Source organism: Lycorma delicatula, chromosome 1 (assembly GCF_047948215.1).
Source record: "Lycorma delicatula isolate Av1 chromosome 1, ASM4794821v1, whole genome shotgun sequence".
NCBI classification, from domain to species: Eukaryota; Metazoa; Arthropoda; class Insecta; order Hemiptera; family Fulgoridae; genus Lycorma; species Lycorma delicatula.
The window spans coordinates 164071144-164093351 of NC_134455.1; the positions used below are offsets into that span (position 1 = coordinate 164071144).

General features: G+C 26.6%; 1 protein-coding gene across 1 annotated transcript in view; it reads left to right on the forward strand.

Annotated features, from left to right (window-relative positions):
* Positions 1-11987: 11987 nt before the first annotated feature.
* Positions 11988-22208, forward strand: part of dyl (transmembrane protein dusky-like) — an 80487-nt gene continuing 70266 nt past the window's right edge. Inside the window, exon 1 of the mRNA XM_075354777.1 lies at positions 11988-12116. The gene's annotated coding sequence lies outside the window, so the exon portion shown is untranslated. The remainder of the gene's footprint in view (positions 12117-22208) is intronic.

Genomic DNA, 22208 nt, shown 5'->3' on the forward strand with positions numbered 1-22208 from the left:
AAAAAAATAATTTAGCTTGTTTAAAAATATAATTCGATTAAATCTAAATCTATATACAACTCCTTCCTAAATTCTCATCGATGGCAAACAAAAACATTCCTATTTTAACAGCGCTGGTATAACACAGTTAAGAAATATTAAGCGTGTTGCGTATTCACAGTTTTGAACATTAATAATCTGTTTAACCAACTCACTGTGTTTTTAAAATGTAACAAGTCAATTGTTACAAAAATTATCATCAAAATATTTCAATATTTTAGAACAGTTGTGGTTCGAGTAATCGAAATTAATCGGAATCACTCGACGCTCTGCACATGTTTAATTTGGTACTACCAAATTATCTAATTTAGGTTGAATTATATCTAGATCGTTATGTGTATAAACACACAATATTTTAAAAATTAAACTGTAATTATTTTATAAAATAATCTGGTTTATTTCTTTTTATATTTGCTACACAAATTAAGTCGCGCTTACCTGTTTCTATGATTCAGAAAGATTTATCCTAACGAAAATGTATGATTCAAAATCCTTTTGGTTTAGTTAATGACTTCAATGCATAAAATAAAAGTACATTTTTGTTAGATATCTTTTTTTTTTATATTGGACAATAGAATTTAAATAAAAATAACTAAACAGTACAGTGCTTTAACATTTATATATATATATATATATATATATATGTATGTATCCTGGCGCTACAACCCGGCGTTGGCTTTGGCCTTCTCCACGATTCGCCTCCAGTCTTCCCTATATAAATTTTATATCTGTATATATATATATATATATATATTTTTTTTTTTTTTTTTTTTCATTTAATATATATTTACTCATTCATACTTACACTCATACACATACGAATAAATGATGAATTTTAATAATCTTCTTCTGGATTTTGATGTAGTCTCACTCAGTTTTCAAACCTTCAGAATTAATTAAAGCTTCTGCAACAAATAACGAAGAAAGTAAACAATATAATTTTAGTAATAATTAATAGTAAATTTATTATAGTAGGTTGTAATGGTAATCCTTGAAGCGTGCAAAAGTTATTCATTTTCTTAGTTCCAGACTACTTACGCACAATAAAAAAAAAAGAACTGACTTTCTTCTTCACGCTATCTTTATATCGTATAACTGCTTATCAGGCCAAACCGGACACCAAATTTTGTTCTTTACACGAGTGAAATCGTAATAATAATTGTTATTATATGTAATTAATGATCATTTATTTTAATGAGGTAAATTGTTTCAAAATCATAAAAGTCCTATTTTAAAAATTTTAAAAACAATGATATAAATTTATGAAACGAAATGATAACACCCATCTTCTTCATAATTCTAATGTACACACATATCACTAGTAAGATCGTATATGTAGTGCAAAATCGTGCATAGAGTGTCTTTTTTAATTTTTTTAACATCCATACCTAAAATAATAATTATTATTCTGAAATAATTTCCAAGAGTATAATTTTCCTACAGGATAATTTTCAGTTATAGCAAATTATTATAATAGTCTATTAAATAGTAGATTAAAATACTGCACTAATAGCCAGTTATTCGGTGTAGTGTTGTTTACAAACTAGTCATTTCGCTAATATTGGGTTCGATTCCTAGTAACGATCTATCATTTTTGATGTTATCATTACTATTACTAGAAAAAAAGCTGGCCTACGGCCCGCTGCGAAAATATTACATGGTTTATGTTTCATTAGATATGATTTTTTTAAATGTTTTTGCCTATTGTAACTAAATAACGTTCATGAATTTAGCGTACTACCAACAACAAAAACTTTTACAATGAAAAGTTTCAAAATCCTCAACAGTTTTAGTTGTTTCTTGAATTGTGATTTTTTAACACAGCTCCAACCCAATTTTTTTATCCCCAAATCACAAATATTATTTTAGATAAATCGTTCGTATCAAGAAGTATAAATCGTTCGAACGAATGAATCGTTCGTGAGCTGCGCGCAGCCGCCCGGCGCACCACCATTGGTCCGTCCTGCGCCAATAGCAGCTAAAATAAAAATGTGAGTCCATACAACAAACAGACCCATGAGCCATCCTTTTTTATATTGGATAGAAAATGTCTGTATTTTGGCTTATTATCTTTGGGAATAAGTGGATACAATAATAGTAGTTATAACTTGCATAAACGTAGATATTTTATTTATTTATTTTTTTTTTTTTGGTAAATTTTGTTTAACATATAAAGGAATTATTTTTAAATATGAGTTTAAAAAACAAATAAAATTAAAAAACAATTACTTAACTTCAATTTAAAAATGTAATTCATGATTGCACCTTTTATTTATATAATATGCAATCTCCACTGCACAACTTAAATCATAGTTCATAAAAGAGAAGTTTATAAACCTCTTCTTTTTTATTTTTTAACCTCCGGGACCACCGTCAGGTATTACTTCAGAGGATCAGATGATCTTGCAATTTTTTAGCGTATGAAAATGCTGTACCTGACCGGGATTCTAGTCCGGGAACCTCCGGATGAAAGGCCAAGACGCAGCCACTTGCGTCACGGAGGACGCAAATTTATAAACTTGCATTCAATCTAAATGAATAAATAAAAAAAAGAAAAGTATTTTTTTAAATTAATTACTCTCAGTTATTTCCAAAAATAGATATTTTTCTAATATTTATGTCTGAGACTATGGGTGAAAACAAAGATTATAATCTATATTGCTACTTCTTGAAGTGTATAACCCGTATACCTTTAAATTATATACACTGAATAAATAATATATTAGTTTTATAGGTCTATACAAGAAAATACCACTTACAAATATTGAGATATTTTTAACTTATTGAATATTATTTAACTCATTCTTTTAACTTATTGAACTAGCAGGGGTGTCCGTTTATGTTTTGGTAGAAGAAAATTAAGAAAGAGAAGATTAAAATGATATAAAATTATTTCCTGCAGTTTATTCGCATTATTCTGTAGTGTTCTTTAATAAATGTGACGTGGTCAGGATTGTCGTGCTTTGAAAGCAAATGAATTAGAAAGTAAGTTATATGGGTAAAACATAGTCAGAATATTAATCTACGGTTAATTAGTTCAAATGATGACTTACGGTAATTAGATTTAAATATATATATAAAATTTTAATATACATATTATTAAGATATCACGTTATTGCGCTGCTTCACAAAGAATAATTATTATATTATTTTAACTTAAGTAATTAATTTATAAATACCGTACACTATATTTACCGTTCTGTTCAATTATAAAATTAATATGTTAAAAAATATAAATTTTTAATAAACAGTACCTTTCCATTAATTAATTTTATTAAAATTCCTCTTATTTTCAGCGGAATTCAGTTACATATTTCTGAACACAGAGATATTTTAAGTACAATGGTCTTGTATATTTTTACTACTTATAGAAAAATTAGTTTTTAGCACTATCGCTTTACATAGATCTGCCGATTACAGGTAGTGCATATAATTCGTTGTTTCACAACTAAAGGGAGATGCATTATTTTCTTGTCTTACATTATCTCTTCCATCTTTTTTATAACAGTGATACAAGTGTAACACGTAGGGTGCAAGAGGTACTAGTCAGATTTTATTTCTCTGAGAGTAATAATGATTCAATACAAAATTAATTTCTGTGATTAAAAAATTAAGATGTCATTTTTCAGGATTAAAGTAATTGTGTTTCAGTAGTTTTGGAATTTTGATGTGGAACAGTATAGTTAACTAAGTAAAAAAAAAACGAGCATGAAATTATTTTATATCTCTTTTGAATTTTTTCTTGTTATTGATATAGTGCGTTTTACATGTTCTCATAACTTCTTAAAGTAAGCCTAATTATTTATTATTGAACGGAACTTTTGAAATAAGAATAACTTAATTACCCTAATACGCGTAGTTGAAAATTAATTATTTTTGATTAAACCGTCTTCATGAAACCTCGTGCTTAACCTCTACGTCAGCTTTATAAAAAAAATTACTTAGATTTAAATGCAAGATCAAAATAAAGTGATGAATATGGAAGATAATTCTGAATTTTTTTTTTTAATAATAAATGTTTTTTTGTAAAATTAGTCCACAATTAAGCCTCATGCGTTAGAATATAATAACATTTTTAGTATGATGAATGTTATTTAAGCCATATTTTTAATCCTAAATTGGTTAGTAGTAATTTTTTTGTTAAAAAAAATTTCTTTTATAAGCAAATGTTTTTTAATTTAAAGATTTTTAACAAACAATTATTAGTTTAGCTTGTTAATAGTAGTTAATTTATTTTAGATGATTTGGTTTTAGAAATTAAAATCTTAATCAGTCCTTCAGTTTAAAAATATTAGATGAATAATTTTGACTTATAATCTATAAAAGTAAACTGACTACATAGGTTTTAATAAGCAGACCTAAATTAAATACGATATCGGACCTAGTACTGTAGGATATTGTATCTAATTTTCTTAGTTACGCTCGTTAAGAAAGGTTAAAGAATTAGATGCAATTGTGTTAACGACAATAGAACAAAATTATTCAAGTAAAGTATGTTACATAAACGAGTTATATTCTCACATATTAATTAATGTTTTAAAATAGATTAATATTAGCTTGGCAGGGTTTCTGCCTCCAATTATTTAGCAAACAAATTAAGTATATAATCGCAGAATCGGTAATTAAGTTACTCTCAGTACATTAATTTAACAATTGCGATAATTTGTTGACCTAGTAAACACGGCTTTTTAATAATTAACTGAATATTCATTCGTCCACAGATGTTTGAAAAGAAACAACGCAATCGTAAAAATGAGGAAGACTGAAGTCACAAGGTTAAATAAATAAGTTCCGGGTTTCCTTTGTTTGTTGTTTAAACATATAAATTAGAATTATTTATAACAACGTTTAGCGTAATTAGCTGTTATGATAACGACAAGTCAGTTGAACTCATACAAATCAAAATATTACCATAAGTTAGAACACAGAAATATAATTATTAAAAGTAGGCTACATAAGGTTTTACTCAAGAGTTTTAAGTAAGTTTTAATCAAAATTTTTCAACTGAACTACTAACCTAATAAGAAATGAAACTATGAAAAATACACCTATTCATGTAAACAAACATTTATTAGATGTTATACGTATGCGTAGGCCCTAAAATACATGTATATATAATAACGTAGGCTAAAATTTACTTAAGCAAAGTGTAGGTGTATAAATAAGATAGTAGACCTCTTAAAATATAATCTAAAAAAAACTGATGAAATCTCTGAAAATCTTCTCATTGCACATCAGTACAATTTTTATTTTTTTTATTTTTTCAATAATTATAGGTAAACTAGAAAACTAAAATTTTTAGGAAGCTTGTAGACTGGTTATGGCATGTAGAAATGAACTTCAGGTTTTCATTCGGCTTGTAAGGGAATGAGAAGTTGTCGTAAAAGAAAAGCAGCTTTAAAATTTGGATTTCTAAGAATGTATTCATTACAAAAAAGAACAAAACAACAAAGTGATAAAATTTTTTCCATGTTTACAATGTTATAAGGTAAACAAAACTTCCATTTTCTTAACTTTAATTACTTTTACATCTTTAAATCGACTGCCTTCGATGACTCGGTCACCAGGACTTTTATTTCTAAAACAATTTCAGTATTCGATTACTAAATTAACTATCATTTAGTTAATAAGACAAATTATACTTCTCTTCAGTTTCTAAGACCTACATTAGAAAAAAATTTGAAGTTTCTGCATCTCAGATTTCATTAAAATTATTTTAATAAACAAAAAATTTAACAATTCCTTTTAAAAACTAGGTTATTAATTACTAAAATAAAGTACTAGAATAAAATTCTACAATTACATCAACAAATAATAGAAACAAAAGAGAATTAAAAACTTAAATATTTCGAATAATAAACCCTAACAACCATAAGATTTGTAACAACCCACTTCACTACTACACTGGAATGATGTAAATGTTCTCTTACTGCCTTGGGTGATTACCTTGTTTTTTGAGTTTAATTGGCACAGTGGTCAGCATGTTGATTTGAATTTTCAGAAAGATATATATATATACTTAAATTTATAATAAAACGTTAGGTAAAAACGCAGCAAAAGTAGACGAGAGCATATGCAGCTGAATATATCAATTCTCTGTACGTCTGTGTGTTTTACGCGAGCTCGTATGAGCACATTCAAACAAAATGTCGAGTATAGGGTCGAAATTTTTTAATACTATATAATAGAGCATATGTATTATATGCATACTATATATAGAGCATACCTTATGTTTTTTTTATTTTTCTAACCATAAGTTGGTAATTTACCGTGCATTACTCTTACAAAACGATTATTAATACTACTACTATTTCTTACATAATTGATCTGATCTAATGATCAGCAAACCTTCTCACTCACCTATTTCTAGATTTAATTCCTGGTCAAGCGTTTAAATAATACGTACTTTTTTCCAAATAATATTTTTCCACTATTACAGACCATTTGCATCACGATTAAACATGAAGCGCTTTATTAGCTGTCTGTGTTCTATGACACCGAATGAAGCCAAAAAGAAAAACATAGCTACTGAATTTAGCTAAAAAGAAAATAAAAAATCCAAATTGTTTAAAAAAAATTAACGAGTGATTTAAATGTCATCTATTATTCTCTTCATTTTCAAATATTATACATGATTTCATGAATTAACGATAAGATATCCGTTATCATATGGCAAAATCTAAGATTTTTAAAATGGACTCAGACTTTTAAAAGTGACGTATGATCTTCAATACATTTGTCTTTAAGAAATAGTTAAATTCCAGTTAATTTTAATTAATCTTTTCAATCTTTTTCAATTAAGTAAAATTTTTGAAATATATATCTTCTGTTTGCAGAAGCTTACAAAATAAATGTAGAATGAATATAATGATTTTTTTTTAATTTAAATACAATGTATGGATATAAAGGTGTTGTATGAATTGTGAAATTTAAAAAAAAATATAATTACACCGGTTCTCACTCCTTCATACCTACGGATTGTAGATTACCCGTGTAATTGTTGTTGTAATTATTATTATTATAATTTCGTTTAGTTTCCAATTTACTATAGAAACATAATTATTTTATACTATTCCATTAAATTAAATTCTAATTTTAAAAATTCTTTAAACTGCAAATTATATAATTATTTTTGTGTGTTAAGTTGGTAGTAAATTCTACCTTCCTCAAAATAGGAGGTCAGTAGTGCAGACATAGTAGCGGAATGGTGCAGGTTTATGAGCTATCAAGAGATTGCTGCTGTGTACGAGTGGCAACGCATAAAAGTCTTAGAAAACAATAAGAATAATTCACAGAATAAACAATTTTATTATTGCTGAAATAATATAATTGGGTGATTATTATTTTCAACTAATTATCTCTATATCAAACTATAATCAACATTAATACCGTGGAATTTTTAATTATTAAATAGTGGTTTAAGTGGAGAATTCAATGCTGGTTCAAACAAAAATATTGTTTCCGTTTCACACTTATTATTTGGCCGTCATTTATTTATTGTGTTTTGCTTTATGGTATATTTATTTTTGGTTTTAACCTTTGATGTGTTTTTGTAAATGTGTTTAACTTACACTGGCGTAAGCAAATATTGCTGTATATGACGGAACGTCGGAAAGGTGCTGCATATTACGCACTTTAATCCCTTATAAAACCAAATTTTGTGAGTGAAAATCACAAATTCTATTTTGTGCTACTAATTTTTTTACCTCTGATGAACTATCGGGTATAGTTTGGCCAAGATTTTAACCATTTATCAAAATTCTTAACTCGATAGATGCTTCTTAATTTCAACAGATATTAAGGCAATCTTAAAAGAACGTTTATTTGACTGTAAATATTTTCTAATATGAAAACATGGCTATTAATTTTTTTTTAAATGTACCTTAGATTACTATTCGTTGTAATTGCCAAATCAACATTGAGATATTTCTCGCATCGATCTGAGAGCTATAATTAACTACTTATATTTCTGCTGCTAGTTCATTTAACAATGAATGGCATCTTTCTGCACAAATTTTGATAGACGATTTTCAGCTCCATATCTAAGATGGTGATTCAACTAATGTCTTTTTATTGCGTCAACAACGAGCTTTATGTGATCTTTGGGATGACCTGGGATCAACAATAATGGTGTTCGTTTAGCCGATTTTAGCCGATTTCAAAAATTGAAAGCTTAAAAATCAATCCGAATTTTGCATTCACCGGAAACTGGTTTGTTTTATTAGTTTTCAAACGTTATAAAGCACGTAAAAAGTAACCATAAGGTAGTAAGGAAGGTAGGAGAACACAGCTAAATATACCTATAAACCATTTACCTTGAGTTCAAATATTTTTTTAAAATTGTATTTTGTAAATTTTTTGTCTTAATTTATATTTCTGAATAATGGACGTTTACAAACATGGCTTTGGCAATTTTTTTGTGGTCATTTTATACATGTATTTTCTCTCTTGTCTTTCTGCTAATGGCAAATTTATTTTTCAGCTGTTTCTTTTTCTTATTTGTTTTAGAATAAAATTATTAATTTTAAATATAGAGGAACACTTTGTTGATGGTGTTGGAGAATAATAATCTTCCCGGTTATTAACGATCGGCATTGTACTACACTCCATTAAAGTTCAAAATTAAAATCGACTAATCTATCCTCTACTTACCCTAATCTATCATACCCCATGGAGTATGACCTTATAGAGGTCTGAATTCATAGAGATCTCCTTTTGAAGGAGGATACTGAATTCGGGGGGGGTGCTATGGTTCAGCTTTACTACTGGCTGTAGATACATGAGTGAAATCTGACCGGAATGTGTGATCATTCACGTTACAGGCTTACAATCGCCATTCCTTCTCTTCTGATAGTATTTCATATTTTTAACATTGTTGCAATCATTCTTTCCTCCTACACGTTTTTCCTTCACCTTCTACATAGTTCATAAATTAACTAACCTGTTTTCTCTTCCAGACCTGTATATTCTTCTGGCCAGATTATCACGGTGTTTTCTTTCAATTCGGTCTTGTAGGTAATTTTTAATAAATTTTGTATTCGACCACCGATTTCTAACATTCTTCTAAGGCATATTTCAAAAGCTACTGATCTTAATCTTGCTGAAATTTCCGTTTCCGTGTTTCATTACAATAAACTGCTACACTACATATAAATATATTTATAAATTCCTAATTTTTAAATTTGTGTTTCATGTTAAATTCTTTTCCATGTTATTCATGTTTCTTCTAACATATCTAAATGTAAAAAATAAAAATAAAATTAACTGATCTTTAACGTGTACCAAAATATTCATGTATTGAATGTTTAATACAGTACCGTTTAGTTAAGAAAAAAGAGAATTAAATAAAAATATTGTTTTCGGTAAGATCACTGCCATTGAACATCATAGTTTAAATTAGTTGCGATTTCATAAACATCTTCTTTAAATGTTTCTTATGAATATTCTACTAAATTAAATTCATTAATTTAATTCCCTCAACACATCTAACTTTACAGAATGTTGGAAATCCCCTTGCCAAACATTACTGTACACTTTAATTACCTTCTTTCTGATCTGGAACATTAATTAACTAAAATTTTATGTCATCGATAATTTGTACCGTACACCAGTAATCAATATTATAACATCGATTATCTTGTATAACTCACAACAAATATACTTCATTTTGAAATTTTATCAAAATTAGACTTCCTTCGGGTGTAAGAGAATAAATATAAACATCCACATGTTTAGACAGCCAAACACTTAACCGTTTTTCTTATCCCCTTTAAGGGACTAAGGTTACATCATTTTTAAGGCTTCGTTAGAAACTATATACGACACTCATATATTAGTTTTGCAAAAAAAAAACTTTTATTCCAAACTTTTAAATAAAACCAAGAACTTTTTGTAGGTAAAACTATTTGTGTTAAAAGAGAAAATGTATTTCAGTTTCAAAGTATATAAATTTTCATGTCTTTATTTAATTTTTTTATATCCAGTTATATAAAGTTTGAATTTTAATGAAAACGTAGTGCCATAGAAATATTTTAGAACAAACATCACCAATTACAGTTTGAATTTAACTTTCCTCCTTAGTATGAAAAAAAAGTTAGGAAAATTAATCAGAAGAAAAGCAGAAAGAATAAAAATTATTTTTCGTGTGATCTTTCAAATTCGACGTACTTTTTGTTATGATAATTCATGTTAAACAAAGTTAAGAATGCATTCAATAATCAAGAATAGTATTTATTTTTGCCTCTGTAATGATACTAGGAATTAGAAACTCTTTTACAAAATATTGAACTTTTTACTATTATGATAGTTATGTTTAATCTTTCTATAGATTAGAAATTTAAAAAAAAATTATAATTAAGAAAGATGTTCATTGTTATTATAAACAACACAATCTTGTTAATTTCACACTATTTTAATGGATTTTCCTAATACAATATTATCACCAGAAATATGAGTATTTAACTAATAATAATATTAAACTAAATAAAAAAAAGTACATTAAAAACAAGTAAAAGAAAACTCATACGCGTTAACGAGTTGAAGTCTGAAATATTTTTATGTAACCCGATTGTTATTTTTCTGTACCGAGTTCAAATGAGCTAACACTATTTAATTATTTGACCGAATTCTACAACATTCTGTTTAAACTTTTTAGATACTTTTACAGTACTTTCAGTGCGTATAAAGGATTAAATAATCATACTTAGAATATTCTATAAAAATTGTTACAAAAACGTTAAGATATAAAAAGTTTTGTAATAGCAATTTAGTTTTTAAAGGAACTATTCGTTGCTTCCCACAGCAGAACGTGATATTGAAGTTAAAAACTTGATAAATATTTTGTTTCTTACTTAATCATATTTCATTGTAATATTAATAAAAAATAACAATAACATTTTATAATTTACAAGTATTATCTTATAAATTTTTGTACGTAATAGACATTTTGTATTAATTTAAAAAAAAATTCTTAAAAATTCTCATATTACTGCAAAAATCGGTATTTAGTGTGAAAACAGTTTATATTACATTGCAGCTGTAATAACGGAATATAAATACTACTTATAGCTCAATTCCAATTATTAGTAAAAAAAATATGATCCGTCTTCCAACAGCGAGATGAGTAATATTTGGTCCGTATAGAAAAATGATGAATTTGTATAAATCAGCGTATACAAAAACGATAAACGCTTACAGTCTTTTACTATAATTTAAAAATGAATTATAAAGTTTGCAGAAAAAGAAAGAAATTGAACAGTAGATAAAAAAAACTTATGTAAGTAAATATGGTGTTTCTTAAATTTAGTTGAGCAAAATTAAATAATTAAACAAATAATAACAATAAACATACAATGTGTCAGGAGTTAATTATTATTTCAAGTTATTCGGTTAAGTTTATAATTTTGGGTAAGAATAATAAGGGCTATTACCCTGGTATTGAAGAAGTGGAATGACATTACTTCATTATAGGAGACCCAATTAAAGCAAAATAATATGTTTAATCTGCATGCTATACTTTCTTACATTTTTTTATCTTTCTGTATAAAACTACACTTTTCATTTATTAAAATTTGTATTCTTTTTTTAATTTATTTCGCGTCTGTATTGCTTAAACATTTGTAAAGAGAACAGAAAGTGTAATTGTGGAAGCAATTTTTTTTATGGAGGACGTGGTTTTATCTGGTTATATACTCTGACGTGTAATAGCTATCGATCATACGGGAATTTCTTTTAAAGACGTAAAGTTACGGATGATGACAGGATAGGAGAGAGCGGGAAAGTGCGCGTAAAGCACCGCGGCGCAGGTAACGGTCCTACAAGTGGGGGCGTCCACGGGAGACAACAGGGTGAAAGTCGGCCAGGTAGTGTGGGCAAGCCAAGGCTAGCCGCTCTCTGGGTCACTGTGCACACGGTGCACCTGCAAGCTTGCGACCAGTACACGGCCGACTAGCAAAGCGAACTGAACTGGTCGCATCATACTCGTGTGTGCATATGTGCGTGCGTGTGTGTGATCCTACTGTTTTATCGCAGCCGCAATATCAGCAACAAACAGTGTGACATCGATAATCACTATCCCGGTAACAGAAATAACTGCATTACTAAAACAAAAATACTAAGTACATTATAGTCTACGACACTTTTCATTAATATATTTTACACTCGGAAAGAATATTAGCAAATTAATTTATTCGAAAAATATATACTTTTAGCCGTCATTACTCATTTGCTGTTAATTATTCCTATTATTATCGTCAAAGTTATACAAAACTTCTTTTTTTTAAGTAATCGTCGTTGTTTTTATACTTATTTTGACTTTTCTTTCTTTACGGTATAGTTCAATCGATTTTATGGAAAAAAATTTAAAAGTAATTTACGCCGATATTCTCGTTAAAATTTCTAACCTATCTAAACATTCTTATTACCTAGAAGAAATCACAAACATGAAAAAATAGTAGATTTGGTTAGTTAATGACAAAAGAAAAACTAAAATCCTAAAGAATTTTACCATTTTTCTTCATGAAAGGTATACTTTTATTTACTGTTTTTATAAAAACTTTTGTGTGCAACTTAACGGAGTTAACTTCTTTTACAACTTATTTACTGACAGGAAATTTCAAAACAATCGATTCAGATTATAAATGAACTGAACTACCATGAAATAGAAAATTATTCTTTAAAATTTTCTACCGAGGGTTTGTGTTTTAACTCTTTATTTTCCAACGAATTAGTACACGAGTACTTTGCAAGTTATCAATACTTTTTAATCCTGAAAGAAGATATCGAAAAGTCCTTAAATTATTTCATAGGATTTAAAAATAAATTTTTTTCTATTGAAAAAATATTTTTCATGTTCATAATTAAACAAATGATTGTAAGATAATAACAAATATTTCCAGAATCCCTTTTTGCTGATAATTTTTATCTGTGAAATAAAAAATTAAAAAATAGGTTTTATTTAATCATATTTTAGAAGTAGTGATAAATGCTCTTTTCTCTAAGCATTTTATAAACACCAACCGTTTTTTCTAAATAGTACAAATAAATCACACTAATTATTGCATTTACTTATTAAAAAAGAAGCTCACTGAGCTGGTAAACTCGTCGACGCAAATCAGTAGTTTAATAGTTGATTTTCTAAGTCGAAGGTTCTGAGGTTCAAATCCCAGTAAAAGTTAGTTACTTATATACAGATTTGAATACTAGATAGTAAATACCGGTGTGATTTGGTACTTGGGATTAATTAACCACACATCTAAGGAATGATCGGTCTGTGTCTGTAAAAGGCTACACGTCATACCTATCATCTTCATTTCATTGGGCCATGGGGAGGTTGCTTATTGTTCATTAGCTGAATAGATTGCAACGTACATATTAGTAAAATAAAAATACTTATTTAAAACTCATTATTGTTTTCCCATCACGGTCGAATTACAATAAAATGTGACCAGCGTAAAATAAAACATTATATTAAAATAATTTATAGGTAAACAATTTTTATATGCCACACATATCATGATAGAATTACTTTAGAATGAATTAGTTAAAGCTGATTAAAATATTAGAGAATTTAAACGTTAAAAAAAAAATGGAATGGTTTTTATGTTTTACAAATACATTCAATTTTTACGCTGCAATGATATGCACGTCTATGATAAGCAATTAAAGAATTTATCAATAATTTAGTGCTACATTTGAAAGTATCTACGTTATTTTTATTGCTGGAGAAATCTTGTCAAGTGGATGAACTTTATCGTTGATGGTAACAAAAAAGTTGTATTTTTTAGAAGAAAAAATTTATAAATAAAAGACATGAAGAAATGTTTCATTTTATTGTTGCAAATCTAATTTTATCATGTTAAGAAATAACCGAAAAGTAAATAAATTAAAAAAAAATATTATTAAACTAAAAGTATCTATCATTATTTTTCCCACCAATAAATGTAAAAAAATTATTAAAGTAGAAAAACGAGGAAAACTATGACGATAAATTATCTTACGTTAAATACTTCGATTTTTCTTTGTTCGAATAAACGTTCAGCTGTTTTTAATCGATTTTGTTAAGATGGATTTAAAAAAGTGAGAATAGAGATTTATTTATCTATAAAGCATAATTAACAGAGTTAATAGTGTTTTAGAGTGTACTTCTAAAAAAAAAGATTTAATGAAATAATTTAAGATGAAAATGTTTATTTAGAAAATATTAAGTTTTTGATTTAACAAATCCCCATAACTTTCCAAAATCAGTAGCATATTTTATCAGATATTGGCTGTAGTCTAATTTTCTGAGTTATGAATTGATTTTTAAGCAAAATTAAAATACTATTTTAAAAAAGTAAACTGGATTTGAAAGAATTTATAATTTTGAAATAGAATCCCTTTGAAAAACATTTATTGTATTTTTATTTTTGCTACCGTTTGAAATCTAAATAATGTACTTATCCGACTGAAACTTTTGTGAAATCAAGAAATTATCTTTGGCACATCAAAGAATAAGCGACAGAAAAATATGAAAATTATTAACTTTTTTATTTTACAATTTTAATTATAAAATTATAAAGGTCCATTTGTGCTATATAATACTATGATAAATTCGCTATTATAATTTGTACTATTATAATTACGATATTATTAGTACAATGTGCTATTATAGTTTGTGCTATTATAGTACGTTCATAATAAATCTTTTAAAACAATTTCATAATTACCCTGTATTAGTTCTCTAAACAAACAATTTTATTTATAATCCACAGAAGTGAGTACAATGATGTTGCTGGTTAAATTATTACTTTATAAAAAAATTTGTTAATTACTGATAAAAACTCATTGCATTGAAGTGAATTGTTAATCTGTATTAAAGCAAAATTAGTAGGATATTTTTTTTAAAAATCCGAGATCACATTCAAAGTACGTTTTCTTTTATCCGATTTTTTCTTTACCGATCACTCTGAAAATTCAAATGTTAGTGTCTTTTAATTCTTTCTTACGAGATTGAAGTTATGAAAAGTGGAATATTGTATTTTTCGCACAACTAAATAAGTTACTGTGTTGAATTTTTAAGTAGATAATCAACTGTAATTAAACTACGATTAAGTAACTATTACGTCTATCTAAATTTATTCTTAAAGATGTTTCATCGAATGTTGCTTCCAATCGTACATTCTTTGCCTTCTTAAATAATTTTTTTTATCGTAGATAATTTCTAAGCTGTTTTAATTAAAAGAGAGAATAGTAAATACCCGTTGCCTCTACTTCAGTATTATCAACTCGCTGCATTACCTCTGCTGTCAGCATAAATGTACCTTCTTTATGCATCTCTATTACTCTGTTATTATTAAAAAATTATTATATCATTAAAATAAATTATAAAAGTTATCAGACAAAAAATATTACTAACTCATAGATATTTTTTTTAATGAAATATTATTTTTCTTTTTAATAGTTAACTTTCAAAGTTTTCTTTATAAAAAAAAAATGCTTAGTAATTCTTAGTATTCCAGTCAATTTACGAAGATTATTTACAGTTACTTATTTTTTTAACTTAAATATTTGTTTAATATTGTTTAAATAATATTTAAATCGATAATGTTGTAAATTAGAATATTTTGTAAGGCCATGTACATTTGAAAGTAAGAAAGCTTCCGTTTATAAAAATAAAAATAGTTTATTACAATTTTTAAAAGATGTTATGAGTTAAATGAGAATTAAAATTGCATTTTATTTTAATAGTAAAATATCAATATTATTTTATATTATACTTCAGAGGATATGCCCTAAAATAAACCAAGTAATTACTTAATAATTTATCTAAAACCTAATAGTTCTGATATTAAATACTGTATATAATAATAATATAATTCTGGCGCAAGTATTCGTATTAATACATTTTTTAATTGATGTCTAAAGTTTTTTTTGTTGAAAATTGTGTTTTTTTATGTTTTAGTATGTTGATAATGATATTCACCGTAGCGTTCATATAAATCTATATTAAAAACTTCGATCTACAGCTAAAGCTTATAGATTTTTAAATTCTAATTCAACTGAATAAATACAATTTCTCATTTTAAGGTAAAAGATTTAGTAGCCTGCACACTTCTTAATTTGTATTATTACCTAACTTCATATGTATATTTTATATAAAATTTCAAATTCATTAAAATAATATAATTTGATTAAAATAAATTTCATACTACTCTAAAATAATAGAATTGCATTCACATTTTGCTTCATTAAGTTAAAAATTATACATTTTCCAAGTGATAACAGTAAGCAAAATAAATTGACACTCTTTCTTCTCATGAGAAAATATTCTGTGATGACATGTTTACCGTTGTCATGACAGCAGTAAACAGGGCTTATTGAAATAGACTTGTTTAAAGTTTTGTAAAAAACAACAACATATTACTAAACAAACATAATTGGTTTCATATGATTGATTTTAAATATAGTTTTTTTTTTTTTTTGTAAACTATCATGTATCCCTTTGTATATTATATACCATATTAATTTATTATAAAAAAAGCATTTTATAATGAAAAAAATTTTCATAAAAATATTTTCTATACTCCAAAAATAAATTAATCATTGTTCTTCTTCATCTTCAAAATTATGTGCGACCGAAAAAAAAATTTTTTTTTATGAGATAAAAAAAATCTTGGAGAATATTTCGTTATTGACTTTTCGAGTTCTATTTGCCATCACTTAAGGGAAATATTAAAATCATATTTTTAGATATTAACAAAATAAAATAGAATACTTATTTACCGAATATAAAAAGAAAGAACTAAATACATTTATTAACTAGTTCAAAATTTACTAGATAACGTTATCCAAATAAAAAATGATGAAGATTGTAAGTTATGAATAACAATTTGTGCTTTACAACAAAAGGACAGTTTTCGTTTTGAATTTAAGAATAACATGTAAGCATCGTCTAGCTGCAGAACACTTAATAAATTTGTAATTATTCCCTTATAGTAGTAACATTTATTGTAATTTAGATTAGATAGACCCAAAATTAATCAGTTAAGATCATAAAATATGAAATCTCGAGATGGTTGAAAAGATAATAAATTTTTTTATTACAATATGATTAAAAGTTAGGTAAAATAGTTTTTGTTTGAAGAAAAATATATAGGCTTCTTTAAGAAATTCAAAAAAAGGTAAGATAAAATAAAATAACCAGTCTTGTAGTTATATAAAATAACAACTGGCTAGGCAGTTGGTGTAGCAGTTAGTATAATATTTTCTTTATTAATTGGTGTTTGGATCGATTCCCAGCTATTGTCATGTATTTTTGTTGTGTCAACCAGTTTCAATAAATAAACAACACTTAAAAACCTAGCTTAGTTTAGCCAGTATCTGTGATGAACTGATAGAATATATCACAAGCAGGACGAAATATCCCCTGTACTCGTATTTCAGTGAACTCGATATAATGACGTGCAACAATATATTTATCTCGTTAAAAAAGGCAATCCCAATAAGGGAACCGCTTCATTTTTCTTATTATGCTTGGTTTGGGGGATTTCATATTCTTGATAATATCTGTCCATTTATCGAATTGACCAGTATACATATCAAGTTGCCTGCCTACGAACATTATTTGTTTTACCATGCACTCCTGTACAAACAAGAAAAATTCAAGTTTAAATAATTTTATTTGACTTTTTTTATAATTTAAGTTATTTAGGAATTAAAATTTTAATTAATGATTCCGTAAATTTTACTTTTTATAATAAACTGTATTCAGTGATTTATTTAGTTTTCATTTTATGTCAGTTTCTTAAAATAAGATTGAGAGATGGAACAGCGGTTACATGCTTGTATTTTGCGTATGGAACAAACAGAAAACTAAAATTCCAGCTAAATTAACCTAATAATACCAGTTCAGTTATGTTAAAAATCTAGTCACTTTGTCAGTTTTGTCCTTTGCCCAACAATATTTCTTTTCAGTTAGAAAAATTAAGTATAATAATTCTGTATTTGCAATAATTATTTATTTATGTAAACTTCATTTATTTAATAAAAAATTAGGCATACAAATTTTTTATACTGAGCGTAAAACATTCTTAGCAACATTAATACACAGTTTCCTAAAAGAACACTGGTATGATTAATAGTTGGATGATGATCATTAAGATGAGGAAAATCCTGGGGAACTTTGTATATAATAAAAAGTAAGGTTACTAAATTGTTACTTAAAAAGTAAAGTTGAAAATCGTTAAATTATTTAAAATTTTTTAGATGATCTTTTTTTTGGAAAAAACATTTATCAGTTTATGATTTTACTAATTATTGGAAAAACATTTTATCTTTTTAAACACGGATTGGTTAGATAAATCTCTATATTTTCCAGTGTTATTTTTTTTTAATCATCGTTGTTATTTTCATAAAATTAATTAAATTAAATTGATCTGAGTAAGCTTCATTAGAAATTATTTGTAGCACTATCTTCACATGATCAAGTAACGATATGAGTGCAGGCTAACATAAAAATGATATTTCGTTTTTAATAATAATAATAAGTTTAAAGAAATGTTTCTAACTATAATAAAAGTAGGTCAGCGTAATAAATGCGGTCTGATGCGTAGGGTTGTAACGGATATATGTTTTGTTAAGATGGGGAGTTGTTCCGGTCTGCTCGGTTAGAAACATAAAAACATCCGTTTGGAAGGGGAAGTCATTCTAAATAACGGGATAATTCATAGCGTAAAAAAGCAGCACCTTCACTTTCTTCTTTGTGTTTTTTTCTGTTTTGTTTACATACATATCTCGTTATTTGTTCGTTTCATTTATCAAATTCAGTCCCTTTTTATCTTATATCTAATTATATTTTTTAATACCTATACATATTATTTACATTTCTTTTTTAAATCTTTTCAAAAGTTTTCTTCCTCCATTTAAAGATTAATATATTTATTTTCTATTGCAATTTAATCTTAATCAGCTCAAGCGACTAATAGTTATTTCTCATTAAAACAAAAGTAGTACTGAATTAAGGATTAATTAATTATGCAACACTACGAAAAAAAATAGCTCAAAGAATGTAATGAAAGAATTTTTTTTAAATTAAAGTAAAAATAATTTTTTTAATTACTTGAGTTTCATTTAAACCAAACGGAATTAAACTTCGTTTTATTTACTGAACTAAAATAGGATGCCGTTTTTTAATTGAAGAAAAATCTCGTATATTATAATTTAATCAAATCATGCAAATAAGGTAGGTTTTAGACCTCTAACAAAACCCTTAAACAGAACCGGCTGCCAGTAAAATTGATGTAAATAAAAAAAATAAAAATATTAGTTAACGGTAACAAAGCTTATAGAGATTCTACTAGCTGATTAAAATAAATTCTAATCCCAGTTTATAGTTTAGATTATGCATTAATTTTAACATTTCATCACTGACTCTCAATTAAATCAAGCTAAAATCCTTACTAAAGTTTTCTTTGACAGACGTTTCTGCCTAGATATGTGTATTAGTATATATAATAGTAAATGGGGAGGCCTATTTTTTCAGTTAAATAATGAACTTCTTTTCACTTTTTACTTTGATCAACATTTTCTGAATAAAATGTATTTTAAAGAATTCAGTAAAAAAACATAATTTTCTTTAATGATTTCTAGAATCAGATCAAGTTCAAAAAAAATTATTTAATTTTTTCTTTCTTTATTTACAACATATGCTCTTTTCTATTAATAATTTATACGCATGGTCATTTTCTAACAAATTTTTAAAAGTTAGCTAAAATGCCCACGTCTCTCTTCTAATTGTAAATAGTACTGAGCTCATAGCATCAATAAACTAATTATTTTTTTTCTTTTATAATTTACTTATTTCTAAAATTGTATATTAGATCCAAATTATGGATTGACATCTTGTATTGTCGGATTGATGCCAATGTGGATCCACATTGTCTACGCAACCATATTTTAAATCAGTTCATTTTTTAATAGACAGTCTTTATGGAAAATTTATTTATCATGACAGAAAACCGTACAAAAAGACATGGTGACAGAGAATTAAACAGCTAAGCAAATGTACAAAAAGTTAAGAAAAGGTTATGTAAGAAGTAAAATATATATATATTCTTCACAAAAGCGGAAATATTTGAAACCTTTACAAACCAGTAGTTTTTTTTTCTATAAGTAAGGTTTGAAATAGGGTAATAATTTGGGTTATTGATTTATACATAAATAAGTTAGTAATAAAAGATATACTAAGAGTTAATAAATAGTAAAATTTAAAACGCTAATTATAGAAGAAAGTTAATTTAAAAAATAATAAACTTATACATTTTTTATTCTTACATATCATAACAAATGTTTAAATTATATTTAACTACTTTCTTTGACACTAATAGAATACAATGAGATCCTATGATGACCAATATGATGATTTCATTATGTAAATAAATATTACTGTTTAAATATCACCTAAATTTTAGCGATTCATCTCAATGATTAAAGCTACGAGAAACCACTTCACTCTTCACTTTCTCTTGCAAACCTTACCCATGTTACCATTAATAGGGTGTTTGTTATTCTTGGGAATGTCTATAAAATTTTCACGATAGATACCTAATATTAGCTCTCCAACAAACCTTTTAATTATGGCACCGGACGATATATTTTGCCGTTTTATTTCTATAGGTTTTATCAAAAAAATCCAAATAAGGCCGTATTGTTCTTTCTCACTTGGGATGAGTTTTTTTAGTATATAATGGCGAGACAAGAATCCAATATCCGCTTGGTCTACCATTAGTCTTGAAGAAATTTAATAAAACTGATAGTTCATCTTTGGATCGACCTGTATCTGTGGAACTAAGAAAGAGAAACAGAAATTCAAATTTCATCCCTTTTAAGGTAAACAATTTAATTATTTAAGTGCCAATTTAAAAATAAACCCTTAAAAAGAAAAAAATATCATAACCTAATACAACTTACAATCACAATAACCTGATACAATCATAACTCACTTTTATAACTTATTACTATCTAAGAGATTTTAAAAGATTCCAACAAGGAATTTTTCTTTAATAATTATATAAATACTAAATTAATAAATTTCAATCCATAGGTAACTTTAATCAATTTAAACAGTTATATCTAAAAATTATTATGTATTTTTAGAGATTTCATAAAAAAAGATTTTTTAAAATTAGAAATTATGAGTTTGGTAAATAAATGCATTGCCACACTGACACAACGTGCCATTTTAGAATAACGAGTCGCAGACACATAACAATACAGAGATTGACAAGAACAATACAACTTGTAACTATAAATAAAAATAATAAGGTAAATAAAAATAACATTACTAGTGTTGGAGATAACTGCAAACTATCATTCAATAGTCCCTGGTCAAGACATGGAGATGTTTCAACTTTCGGACTCGCTGCTGTTATCAAGCAGATTGATCGCAAGATGGTTGATATGATTTTCTAGACCTTGTGGTATAAAACTGTTCAACCTCACAATCTCACGAACCGTTACGAGCTCCAGATATTCGTGAATCTCATCCTTTCGTATGAACCAGACTTAAACGTAACCAAACTAAGTAAATTTTCTGAACCAGAAGCGAATTTATTATTTAAAAATATAGTGCTAAAATAAGTTGAACAAATTGCTGTTTTAATACTTGTTTGTTTAGCGACATTAGAAACAGTTCAAATCATCTTTATCAAACATAATAGGAAACACTTTTTAGATCCATAAATTTTAAATTTCTTTTAAGTATTAAAGATCAAGTACTTAAAGCTCATTCTTTCTCTGAAATAACTAACTTTGAGGAATTAAAATGTGAACTAAAAATAATGAACGTGACTAATTCAGTAATCATTAAAAATATTTTTGTTAAAAGTCTTAAGATTCACCAGAAAAGCCTAAATAAACCTCCTACGAGGTTTTATAACTATTTGCCAGGGGTCAGACAAACACTATTGAATTGATAAACGGCTTACATTTACTAATTAAAAGTACTTAAAACTTTTCTTGCCAACATTTGCTCTGCTACTAGTTGAATCTGATAAGACCACTCAACAGGCTTTCGAAAAATTAATATCGAATTTCACACACTCATATTTCAGCATCTACTGTAGATGTGGGTATAGGATTTGAAATAGATAAAGGCACATTTTTCTTTCTTTAATAATCCTCTCTTTTTCAGC